The sequence below is a fragment of the Camellia sinensis genome, chromosome 4 (assembly GCF_055761805.1).
Source record: "Camellia sinensis isolate YWXY chromosome 4, ASM5576180v1, whole genome shotgun sequence".
Taxonomy (NCBI): Eukaryota; Viridiplantae; Streptophyta; class Magnoliopsida; order Ericales; family Theaceae; genus Camellia; species Camellia sinensis.
The window spans coordinates 46,765,368-46,778,106 of NC_138964.1; positions in this window are offsets into that span (position 1 = coordinate 46,765,368).

Genomic DNA, 12,739 nt, shown 5'->3' on the forward strand with positions numbered 1-12,739 from the left:
ATGCTTACCATGTGGCTAGATGCTTATGTGATATGAACTGCCTGAATGCTTGTGGGTGAAGGTTGGATTGCTTGAGTTGGAACAACTCATCAAAATCCGTGTTTTAGCCTACTCACGAGTAGCAAATTTCAAAACATTTTCCAAACAAATGGATATGCGATACTTTGTTCCAAATTAGGCGATCTAGTCTATACTTGTTTTGCTGTGCGCATCACATAGTAATTCTAGCTAATTAACTGGAATAAGAACACATAACGTTTTCAAAATTGGATATCATGATTAGTAGAGGCCGATCTTCGGATCGGGCTAAAGGGGGTGCTCATAGCTGACCTTCCCCAATCGTACCCAAGTTCCTGAGCCAAGGCAACTTTGGTAATGACGGACACGTGGCCTTAGGCAAACGAGTCAGGGTTTTCTAAATTCCCCCATTAAAAAATATTTAGGTGGCGACTCTGTATCTAGCAAAGCAGTCCACGTTTAGCACTTCTTTTCTAAAAATCTATTTTCTCAAAACGATTTGCCGGATTTGGACTCTTTGATTCAGACTAAGAACCGTGAAACAAAAGGGAGTCCGAACTGTGGTGGCATAAAGCCCGAGGACGCGTCCACAAATATTCTTTCAAACCCTCCGAGTGAGGGCCAATTGTTGTAATAAGTGTGCGTGTGTGTGATGTATGTCTTCCAACCCCACGTCTTTCTCCCTTTTATTTACCAGCTTATGATGGTTAGTTTAGGGCATGTGTAGACACCCCATTTTTTACCGACCTTAAGACTCAGATGTCACCAGTTGAGCGCTCGGTGATATTGCATATCGTGCTCGTTCTGAGGTTTCGAAGTCTCGGCTGTAAGCCTTGCCTCTAGACTTCTGGACTCTTTCATGTCTTGCCTCAGTTTGCGAACCAGGCTCTGTTTTCTCTGTTTTCTCTTTCCGAAGGGAGGGAGAGGTCTCGTAGACCATCTCTCAGTGGCCGTAGGCTACATTTCGTGGTCGTAGGCCATTTTTCCCGTTTGGAGCTCGGTTTCCGATTTTTCAGAGTCGATGGCCGTGTGCCTCGGTTCGGGACCACCTAACCACCTCCGTTTGCTCCGGTTTTTGGTATACACCTTATTTACTCCCTTTTGGGGGACACTGTGGCCCGAGAGACCAACTTCGTGGTCGAATGCCACCTCCGGGGCTTAACAGCCCATTTTCAGGGCCCTAGGCCGCGCGTTTCGGTCCCCGAACCTCCGTTTTGCATCCGTTTTGGTTCATTTTTGGTGGAGACCTTATTTTCATAGTTAGGAAGCTTTTAGGAGGATGGGAGGCCAGCAATTGTTCTGAAAAGCCAGCTTTATTTCTTCATCGCTCTCCGACGCCCGTTTTCCTCACTTCAAAGCCAATGTTGACCACCCCGGGGCCACTTTCTTGAACCCTAAACCCCATATTTGTGTTGTACACACCTGGGAGGCCACCAATATTTGGTGGCCGACCAGTAATTGTGCTTGACCCTTTTGAACCCCTCTAAAAAGTTGGCTTTTCTATCTCCTGGTTCACATTTTCTGGGTTTTGACCACATAGTTGTGTTGTGTACACATGGGAGGCCACCTTTTTGAGGTGGCCGACCAGCAATTGTCCTTGACCCTTTTGACCCTTGGTCGATCAGCCATGGGGGGTGGCCGGCCGGCCCCCTGAACCTTCTGATCCTGGCCGGCCATGACCCTCTCACCTGGTTCCTTACAGCTGCACCCTCTGTTTCCCCCTAGATCCTGTATCCGAGGGGGGGTCTTTTGGGGGGGGGAATTTGAATTTGATTTTCCCCCCCTTTTCTCCACTCCTCTCCTCTATAAAACCAGCCCCTCAACTCCTTGTTTGAGCGTTACAAAAACTTGTTTGGAGCTCTTGCATTCAATCTCTCTCTCTCTCTACTCCAAGCACCAAAACCCCTTATGTTCTACACCATTTACCCTACACCTCATAGCACAAGGCCTCCATCCCTCATTCCAGCAACTTGAGACTGCTTTCCAGAGGTGAAGAACTCCCAAACTTGGCCCAAAAGTTGTTGAAGTTTGGTTCTACAAGGGTGAGTCCCATTTTCCCTCTTTCTTGCCTTGTTTTGCATGCTATCTAAGTCATACTTGATAGCTTTTTTAGGCTCCGACCCAAACTGTAAATAGTCATATTTTGAGCCCATTTTCATGTTTGATCAAGGACCTCCTGCTGTTTGAGGTCCCCTACTACCACTTTCCTCTTTATCTCTCTTTTAGGCCAATTTTTGCATAGTATTTTAGGCTTATTTGTGAGTTGTTTTGGACTTGATCATAAACTGTAAAATAACTTGTTTTGAGCCCCTCTTCAACATTGTTGAAGGGCTCTCCTTTGTTTGAGGCCTCCTTCTATCACTTGCCTCTTTATCTCTCTTTTAGGCCAATTTTTGCATAGTATTTTAGGCTTATTTGTGAGCTGTTTTGGACTTTTCCATAAACTGTGAAATATCTTTTTTTGAGCCCCTCTTCAACATTTTTGAAGGGCTCTCCTCTATTTGAGAACAGCAGCTACCACTTGTCTCTTTACCCCTCTTTTAGGCCTTTTCTTGCATGATAGTTTGGCCTTATTTTTGATTATTTTTGTGGCTTGATGTAAAATCTAAAGTGCCTTGTTTTGAGCCCCTCTTCAACTTTGTTGAAGGGCTCTTTGCCATTTGGGGCCAGCTGCTGTCCCCTTGTGTTTAATCTCTCTTTTAGGGCCATTTTTGCACGATAGATTAGCCCTATTTGTGTTCATTTTTGAGACTTGTTATAAACTGGAAATATGCATGTTTTGAGACTGTCTTGCATCTGTCTTCATGCTTCATGATCAAATAATGCATGCTTTGTATAGCTGTAAGTCATTTCGTGTGCCTAGTTTCGAGTTTCGAGGTTCATTCCATGTATCGGGTGCCATGTTTCCATGTTTCGGGACTGCTTTGTATCAAATTTCAGTGCTGGAATTACATGCTTATGTGCTACATTTCATGCCTTTCCATGCCTTGTTAGAGTTCCATACTATGCCTTAGGATCGGTCCTCGATTTGCGTGCATGCGTGCACGTATTTCGAGAGTCTCATTTTTCATCTAATGGCTACTGATGTGAGTATGGCTGAGGTCCACTCATGTTGGTGTAAGTCCATTATGCATTGTGTATGCCATTTCGATTCATAGCATTGCATATGCTAGGTTGTATGTTAGAGCATTGTGTATGCCTTGTTACATCGTGCATTATGTATGCCATCTCATAGCATTGTGCATGCTAGGTTGTATATTAGTTGCATTCATGCATGTCATGCATATTGCATTGTGCTTGGGATAGGAGTTAGCCCGAGCACGGGAAACGAGGGACGTTTCGTACTTCGAGTGACGGAACGTGTCTCAATTCCCAGTCACCGACACTCCGGATTATCCATGATGGAGTTTAGGTCTTGTTGTGTTTATATGTGCATTCATTTCAAATTGAGTCGTGCAATTCGACTCCTCGGCCATCATGCATCGATATGCGTGATTGGTGGCACGAAGATCGAAAACTGCACTCCCCGAAGAGTAGTCATGCATACATATGTGAAAATACTTTACCATGCCCCTTTGTTGCTCTCTGTTGCAGCAAATCAGAAATCGACAACCTTCCGGAGCTTGGCACGCATTCCAAGAACAATTGCAAACAGAGGCAAACCGGGGCATCACAAGGGATTTTCCGACAAAGGCAACTGGAGCATGCATCATTCATCATCCGGAGCAAATTTGAGGCAGTCTCTGGCTTGCATGCCAATTTATTACTTTCCTAATTTAATTTGTTAATTAATTAGGGTTTTGTACATATTTGGGCTGTGATTATTCATTTGGGACTGTATATTATTTATTCGGACCCTCTGCGCGAGGGCAATGTTGTAATAAGTGTGCGTGTGTGCGATGTATGTCTTCCAACCCCACGTCTTTCTCCTTTTTATTTACCCGCTTATGATGGTTAGATTAGGGCATGTTTCAATTAGCATACAGTATGATAGCATGTTTGCATTCATTCATCTATTTTGCATGCACCAGGCTCGGCGCATCATACTAACTGCATTGTATTTTCAATTCCAAGTTGAATACATGTTAGCTGTAGCATTTCATATGCCATGTCTAGAATAGTCGAGCCTGCTATAGTTACACTTTTGCATGTGTAGCATTAGGCATTTTTGTATAATTAGGATCATGCATGGATTTCTAATTAGCTTCTGTTTTGGCTTGGAGTACTCGGTAAGTTTTATGTTTTAGCATCCTTGCATACGTGTGAGTGACTGCCATGATAGCATGCTTACCATGAGGCTAATTGCTTATATGATATATCTGCCTGAATGCCTGTGGGTGAAGGTTGGGTTATTTGGATTGGAACAATTCGTTGACTGTGAGTTTTTTTAAGCCCACTAGATAGTGGCAAAATCATGGTTTTTTTTTAAGCCCACCCAAGGGTGGCAAATCCACGTCTTAACCTACTTGCAGGTAGCACCATGACAAACCATTTTCAAAATAAACAAGCATGAAACGTTTTGTTCCAATTCAGGCGATCCAGTCTATACTTGTATGCTGTGCGCGTCACATAGTAAATCTAGGCTAATAACTGGAATAAGAACGTATAATGTTTTCAAAAATAGATATCATGGTTAGTAGAGGCCGATCTTTGATCGGGCGAGCGGGGGTGCTCACGAAGTGACCTTCCCCAATCGTACCCAAGTTCCCGAGCCGGGGCAACTTTGGTGATGACGGACACGTGGCCTTGGGCAACGAGTCAGGGTTTCCTAAATTTCCCAAAAATAAAACATTTAGGTGGCGACTCTGTATCTGGCAAAGCAGTCCATGTTTGGCACTTCTTTCAAAATCTATTTTCTCAAAACCATTTGCCGGATTTGGACTCTTTGGTTCATATTTAGAACCGTGACAATTTGAGAGTCCTGAACTGTAGTGACCCCAATATGAACAGAACGGGGGGGGACTCGCCCTCCCGGGGCGTTCGGGGACGTCTACAGTTTCTGGCGACTCTGTTGGGGAATTAGAGAACTTGACTCGAACTCATGATATCTTGTTTTGACTACACTTGTATGTTTCTTTGTATTGCATGTGCATTGGTGCGCCTAGGACACCGTGTTTGCCATCTGCTATTCCTGAATGGTTTGCCGGAGGCTTGTCTTGTCAAGGCTTGACCGTAAGGCTGACCGGTTATGGGCTCTGCCAGTATGGGAACACAAACCCCGGTTTTACCGGGGCACCCTTTTCGACCATTCGACCTAGTGCAAATTCGGATCCATAGTGACCATTCCAAACTAGGACAGGTTGCTTACCCGATATAGGTTGTTTGAAACCGCTGTGTGCGTAGTGAAACCCTAGCTCCTGACAAAATAGGACAGGGAAACCCTCCCCTAACATAGGGGTGTTTTGGCTCTCAATTATCTGTTATGTGCTGTCAAAGTGTATCTCTACAGGGGTTGCATGTATCAGTTTGCGAGTTTGGGGCACCAGGCCTGCGGGCATCAGTCAGTGTTTGAGAATCAGTTATCTGCAGGTATCAGATTCAGTCTTTGGGGACAGTGATTCAGGGATATGATCAGTGATTGAGGACAGTGTGTGTTCAGCTTACCGACCGTGTGTTGTTATGCCCGGCTGTGTGTTGTGCATTTACTTTAAGTTGATATGCTGTCCGTTTATCTGTTTATTTCCTTATTGTTTTATTTATCTTTTACTAGGGGCAGTTTTTAGAACAATTGCATCTGACCAAGTAGATATTCCCTAAGCACCCTGGACAAGAGGCCGCCGACTCAATCGATCCGACGATCTGGTTGACGGACAGCCAGTGTTTCACTCTCTACCCCCAGTTATCAGACGGAGGCCAAGAAAACACAGTGTATCCGAGCAGAGGTTGCCAGAGCAGTGGATTACCCCATCAATAGACAGTCAGATTGAGATCCCGATTGTTGCTATAGAAATAGACCTGCCAATAGTTCAGACAAATCTGGGCAGTATGGCGGTACCGACAGGAGTTGAGGAAATGATGCGTCAGATGCAAGAGACCATGAGAGCCATGCAGCAGGACGCTGTTCGCCGAGATGAGTTTGCCAAACAACAGGCCGAGATCATGGCCCAGCAAGCAAAATTAATTGCCAGGCTGCAACAACAAACCGGGGCATCCGCTTCACACCCGGTTCCTCCCCCACCGGGAATCCCAGCACCCGAGGAGGCACCAAATGTCCAGGCAGATACGGGCATACCCACGGGGCCAGCTTTGCCCCCAATTCTGCCCCAGCTATCTAAGGCACCTACGTCTGTCAATCAACCGGACTCTCCCTTCGAGTTCGAGGTAGACCATACAACACTGAAATTGAGCAAGCTCGAGAAGCTATTCAAAAAATCCCAGGGGGTAAAGGCTATCCCGGATATCGAGGACGGATATACTGACGTGGCTGTAACGTTGCCGGATAGATTCAAAATGCCGCAAATTGATCGCTTTGATGGATCTAGGGATCCCATGGTCCACCTCCGTTTATTCTCAGATATACTACGGCCGATGGGCCTCACCAGACCCCAGAAGCTTTCGCTATTCGGCCGGACCCTGTCGGGAGTGGCCGCTATCTGGTATGCTAAGTTGGAGGATGATGTCAAGTGAAGTTGGGATGAAATGGTCGAGGCCTTTGTTGCGCAATACTCTTACAACACCCAAATTAAGATTACAACTCGTGATCTCGAAACAACAAGGCAGGAGCACAAAGAGAGTTTCTCGGATTTCGTGACCCGGTGGAGGGCGAAGGCCTCGATGATGACTTTAAGGCCCACCGACAAGGACCAGGTCAGGATGATTGTGCGCAATCTCCAACCAAAACTGATGCAAAAAATGATTGTACTCCCCTTTCCCACCTTTTCTGACCTGCATGAGATGGGGGTACAAATTGAAGATGCAATGAAGCAGGGTCTGATTGACCAGGATAAGGAACAGCCCAGAAGAACCTTTAACAGCAACAACAATGCAGGCTCGAGTGGCGCTGCAACTACAAGGACTTTGGAAGTCAGCATGGTCACCGCCATCCCCCCTCCCCTTCCAAGACCTATGGCAGCCACACCTTTCTCCGGTGCATCCGGGAATAACACCCAAACCACCAAGTACCCACCCAGAGGCCAAAGAAACTTCACCCCATTATATATGCCCCTATCCAAGGCTCTAGGGGTATTAATCAGGAAAGGGTATCTAAAACCCCTGGAACCGAGGCTGTTGCCAAATCCACTCCCCCTCACTCACAACCCAACCAAATATTGCGCATATCACCAACAACACGGTCATGACACTAACTAATGTTTCTGATTGCGTCATGAGATTCAAGATCTCATTGACAAACAGGTGATCCTACCTCCAGAAAAACCCAATCTCACAACTAACCCACTCCCTACACACAACCAAGCTCCACCTCCCAAAAGAGTCAATTTTATCCAAACTGGGATCGTGTCTTACAATCCTAGTATCTATATCACTCCTTCCCATCTACCTAAGCCGGTGGTGCTCCTTCCTAACTGCACTAACTTTTTGTGCATGTTAGACACCTCCACAACCCAACCTGAGCCAATGGTGGCGACTGTTGAAGACGGTGCGGGAGAGATTGCAGAGGGAGATGGAGCTGTTGAATCAGGGTTTGAGCAGTCTGGGAACTATGCTGGGGAAGCCTACGATCCGAGTGATTACATCCTATCAGCAGGCCAGTCTAAGCCAAGTGTAGAATGGCCAAAGAAAGCAGAACTGTGTGTGATCCAGGGGGATAGATTTGAGCAGGGAACAGATGACGTGGCGGCTGTAGAAGAGGACTTTGCCAACCTACAGTTTTTCAATGACCAAGAATCAGGGGGCGCGGCAGTCAACTGGTTTCATTATGAGGAATTGGCAGAGGTTACCGGATGGCTGGATGATCAACCGGATATTGTGGAAGAGTTCCAACCAGAACAGGGCCCGGTAGGGGCGAGAGTATCAATTGTGGCCGGAAAGGTCGGAAGTCAGAATACAATGCCCGAGAGCGCCGGTACGAAGAATTTTGCTGAGGACTTGAGCATTGTGGATGCAGAGAAAGTTGAACCACAAACTGCACTGATACAGTCAGAACAAGAAAAGTTTTGGGATTCTGAGAGAATAAGGAAGGCAAAAGCCTGTGAAGGGGCCGAAAGTGCTGTGGGCACAGGAACAGAAGACGCTGCTGCGGGCATGTGGACTGAAGGTACTGTGAGTACGATCATACCAGGGCCGAACAGGTGTCTGTCGGCCGCCGACGGAATGTGGTGGGAAGACGATGATTTATGTCTCACCCACACAGATGAAGATTGGGGGAGTAACCAGCCAGATGATACCTGGTATATCGGTGAGGTCGATCATATGACAAGAAGTGGGCGGTATTTCAAACCCCCGCACCTAGACCAGCCAGAAGCATCCGGAAAGGATAAGGAAGCTGAGAGACAGCAAGAAAAGCAAATCGAAGAAGAGGCTGTACTGAAGCAGTTAAAGAAGATACAAGCAGACATCTCCATCTGGGGACTGCTTATGGCATCACGAGTACACAGGCAGGCTGTCCTTTCAGCCATGGGCAAGGCCAAGCTTTCTATAGACACCACGCCGGAGCAACTGGTTGGATTGGTTTTTTCGGGAGGAGGTTCCCTGACGTTGACCTTTTCTGACAAAGAACTACCGCCTGAAGGCGCAAATCACAACAAACCTCTCTACATCTCGGTGGAATGTAGAGGCAAATGGGTACCAGTGGTTCTTGTCGACACGGGATCCGCTATTAACGTGTGCCTGTCAAGGACGGCATATGCAATCGGGTTGAAGCCCGCGGACTTCGTGCCAACTACTCAAGTGATCAGAGCCTATGATAACACAAGCAGGGAGGTGATGGGGACTGTCAAAATTCAGACTCAGGTTGGTCCAGGACAACACAACATTGAATTCCATGTCTTGGACGTTGCCGCAACCTTTAACCTACTTTTGGGGCGACCGTGGTTGCACCAGGTCAAGGCAGTCTCTTCCACCTTACATCAGATGTTGAAGTACCCTCACGGGAAAGGGGTAGCTATTGTTTTTGGGAATTCGTCAATCCATCCGCCGCCGGAAGTGTCTACGCTGGTCTTGGAAATTGAACATGGCACGGAGGATTTGTTCTTATCAGGGTTTACTTTGGCTGAGGCCCGAATTGTGCAGAACATCATGGCTGTTAATGAGGGAGTGTATGCCAGTGCTCAATCTGTATACCTCATGAACAAGCTTCAACACATCCCCGAGATGGGATTGGGAAACAGCGGCCGGAAAGGCGCCACAGCATTGGCCGAAGTGCCGCACAATCTGCATACCTTTGGCTTGGGTTATCTGCCCACCAAAGAGGACTGGGTGAGGAAGAGTAAAGAGATGGCTGGGAGAGCCAAAGCAAAGAAGGCAGGGAAACCTTTTGAGTTAATGCATCGACCCATTCAGGGTACCCTGAACGGACGCTTCATCCGGGAGGGGGAGGACTTTCCATTTTGTGGCTTCCCAGAGCCGTGGCTGAACGGGGAGAGAAAGTGCGTGCCTGGTTTTGAAATCTTTTTCGACCTGTAACTATCCGGGGATGACGTTGCCAAAGAGCAGACAGACCCATCAGCTGAGGCTGAGCAGAGTAAGAAAGTGCAGTCTGAGGACACCGAACTTGAAATGGGGGTAGCCCTGGCGTGTCTACTTTCAGATCCTCTGATCGACCAGGAGTGCTTAGGGGATAACTTTTCGGTATGCGTGATCGGGAATGGAACGGCTGCGAGCCCACCAGCAACTATTTTGGATGCATCTATCGTACCCTCTCTCATTTGGCAGTATGAAGAGGAATTTTTGTCCAGCAGCACCGAGTCAGGTAGTGAGCCGGAATCTGATTCCACCGAGTCTTGTGAGTCGGAATTAGGTTCTAGCTCGACTGAGTCTGAGTCTGGTAATCCTGGGGATGATAACCCGGATGCCACAGTCTTGTCCAGGTCGTCTTTTTCTTTCTCTTTTGAGTCTGTTGTAACCGAAGAATCGGACGATTTGGATGTGCTTAATGAGAATCAAGTAGCTGTGGTTTCTGATTACTTTTCTGTGCCCTTGATTTATTGCATTAACTCAGACTTTAAAAATTTTGATGAAAACGACGAGGATGAAATTCCTCCGGTTTTGCAACGTTTAATTGAACAAGAGCAGGAAAGATTTGTTAAACCCCTAGTTGATGAAAACACTACAGTAAATATTGGTACTGAGGAGGACCCACGGCTGGTCCAGATCGGGTCCACGTTGTCTTCAGAGGAACGCGAGCGCTTAGTCGCTTTATTAAAAGATTTCAAAGATGTTTTCGCGTGGTCCTACGAAGACATGCCTGGAATCGATCCTGAGATAGTACAGCACCGGATCCCTCTTGACCCCGAGGCCCGACCCGTTAAGCAGAAACTCAGGAGGATCCACCCCGACTGGGCTCTAAAGATTAAGGAAGAGGTCACCAAGCAAATCGACGCAGGCTTCCTGCTGGTATCCGAATACCCGACTTGGTTGGCCAACATCGTCCCAGTGCCGAAGAAGGATGGTAGGATCCGAGTGTGTGTGGATTTCAGGGATTTGAACAGAGCTAGTCCGAAGGACGACTTTCCCTTGCCGCATATTGACGAGTTGGTGGATTTCACAGCGGGGCATGCTTTGCTTTCGTTCATGGATGGCTTCTCAGGTTACAATCAGATAGTGATGGCACCCGAAGACAGGGAAAAGACTACTTTCACCACCCTGTGGGGGACCTACTGCTACAGAGTGATGCCGTTTGGGTTAAAGAATGCTGGAGCTACATATCAACAGGCCGCGACTACAATATTGCATGATATAATCCACAAAGAGGTTGAGGTGTACGTGGACGACATGATTGTCAAGTCCAAAGAAAGAGTGGGCCACTACACCGCCTTGCAAAAGTTCTTTCAAATGATCAGAGAATTTCGGTTGCGGCTAAATCCTCAGAAGTGTACGTTCGGTGTTACAGCGGGAAAAATGCTAGGATTTCTGATTACACAAAGGGGCATCGAGGTCGACCCTTCAAAGATCAAGGCCATCTTAGAAATGCCACCACCAAGGACTGAAAAGGAGGTGCGAGGCTTTCTGGGTAAAGTGCAATTCATAGGACGGTTTATCTCAAAATTAACCTTGACTTGTGAACCACTTTTTGGTCTCCTGAAGAAAGGCAAGAAATTCCAATGGGACGGCCGATGCCAAGCTGCTTTTGAACAGATCAAGGAATATCTGCAGAACCCGCCCGTGTTGTCACCGCCAGAGCCGGGGAAACCGTTGATATTATATCTTTCAGTAACTGAGACCACAATGGGCTGTATGCTCGCACAAGAATCCGATGACAAGGTGGAGAGGGTTATCTACTATCTGAGCAAGAAGATGCTAGAGTATGAGACTCGCTATACGCCGTTGGAGAAGGCTTGCTTAGCTTTGGTATGGGCTACCAGAAAGTTGCGGCACTACCTGTTAGCTCACTCCGTAATGTTGGTTTCACGACTCGATCCCATCAAATATCTTTTCGAGAAATCGACACTTACAGGTAGGCTAGCTCGTTGGTTGTTGTTGCTCTCCGAATTCGACCTGAAATATGTGACACGCAAGTCAGTCAAGGGAAGAGCAGTAACAGAATTCTTAGCCAATCATCCAGTGGAAGGAGGTGAAGCAGTTGAATATTTATTCCCAGATGAAGCCATTTTGCACATCGACGACGAGTATTGGATGATGTACTTTGACGGAGCGTCAAATCAGTACAGGTATGGGATAGGAGTGCTGCTGATAGCACCTGACAAGTCTCGTATCCCTCTAGCCTTCAAACTCCGGTTCAAAGTCTCGAACAACGAAGCAGAATATGAGGCATGCATTGCCGGTCCACAAGCGGCCCTGGAACTAGGAGCAAGACGGTTGGACGTCATCGGGGATTCAAAACTTATTGTGTCTCAAGCAAAAGGAGACTGGAAGGCCAAAGAAGAAAAGATGATGATGTATCACCAGACCTTCGACTTGTTAATTCCTCGGTTTGAAAAGCTAAACTTTGCTCATCTTCCAAGAGAGAACAACAGGTTCGCAGATTCTTTAGCAACTCTATCTTCCATGATAGACATCTCGTTTGGAAGCCGGATGCGTCTAGTCATCATTGACCAGAAATTTGCGCCAGCCTATGAGTCGATTGCTGCTATAGATGAGGTTCAAGATGAAAACCCCTGGTATTATGACATTTGGAATTTCTTGGAGAAGGAAGCATACCCGCCAGGGGGTAAATGCCAAGGATAAAAGGGCGATCAGAAGAATGGCCGTTCAGTTCATCATCTGTGGGGGTAAGCTGTATAAGAGAGGTCATCTGGGAATGCATAAACTATGTGTTGAAGCCGCGGAATCGAAGCGCCTAATAGAGGCCATCCATGGAGGAGAATGCGGTGCGCATATGAACGGAGTAATGCTAGCACGGAAGATCCTCAGACAGGGTTACTACTGGTCCACCATAGAGGAGGATTGTATCGGTTTTGTTCGGTGATGGCCATTGACCAGAAACCGCATGAACATCCCGCCGTCGAAGCTGTACAACATGACTTCGCCATGGCCATTTTCAGTTTGAGGAATCGATGTGATCGGGGCTGTCACTCTGAAGGGGTCGAATGGGCATGAGTTCATCCTGGTCGCGATAGATTATTTCACAAAGTGGGTCGAGGCC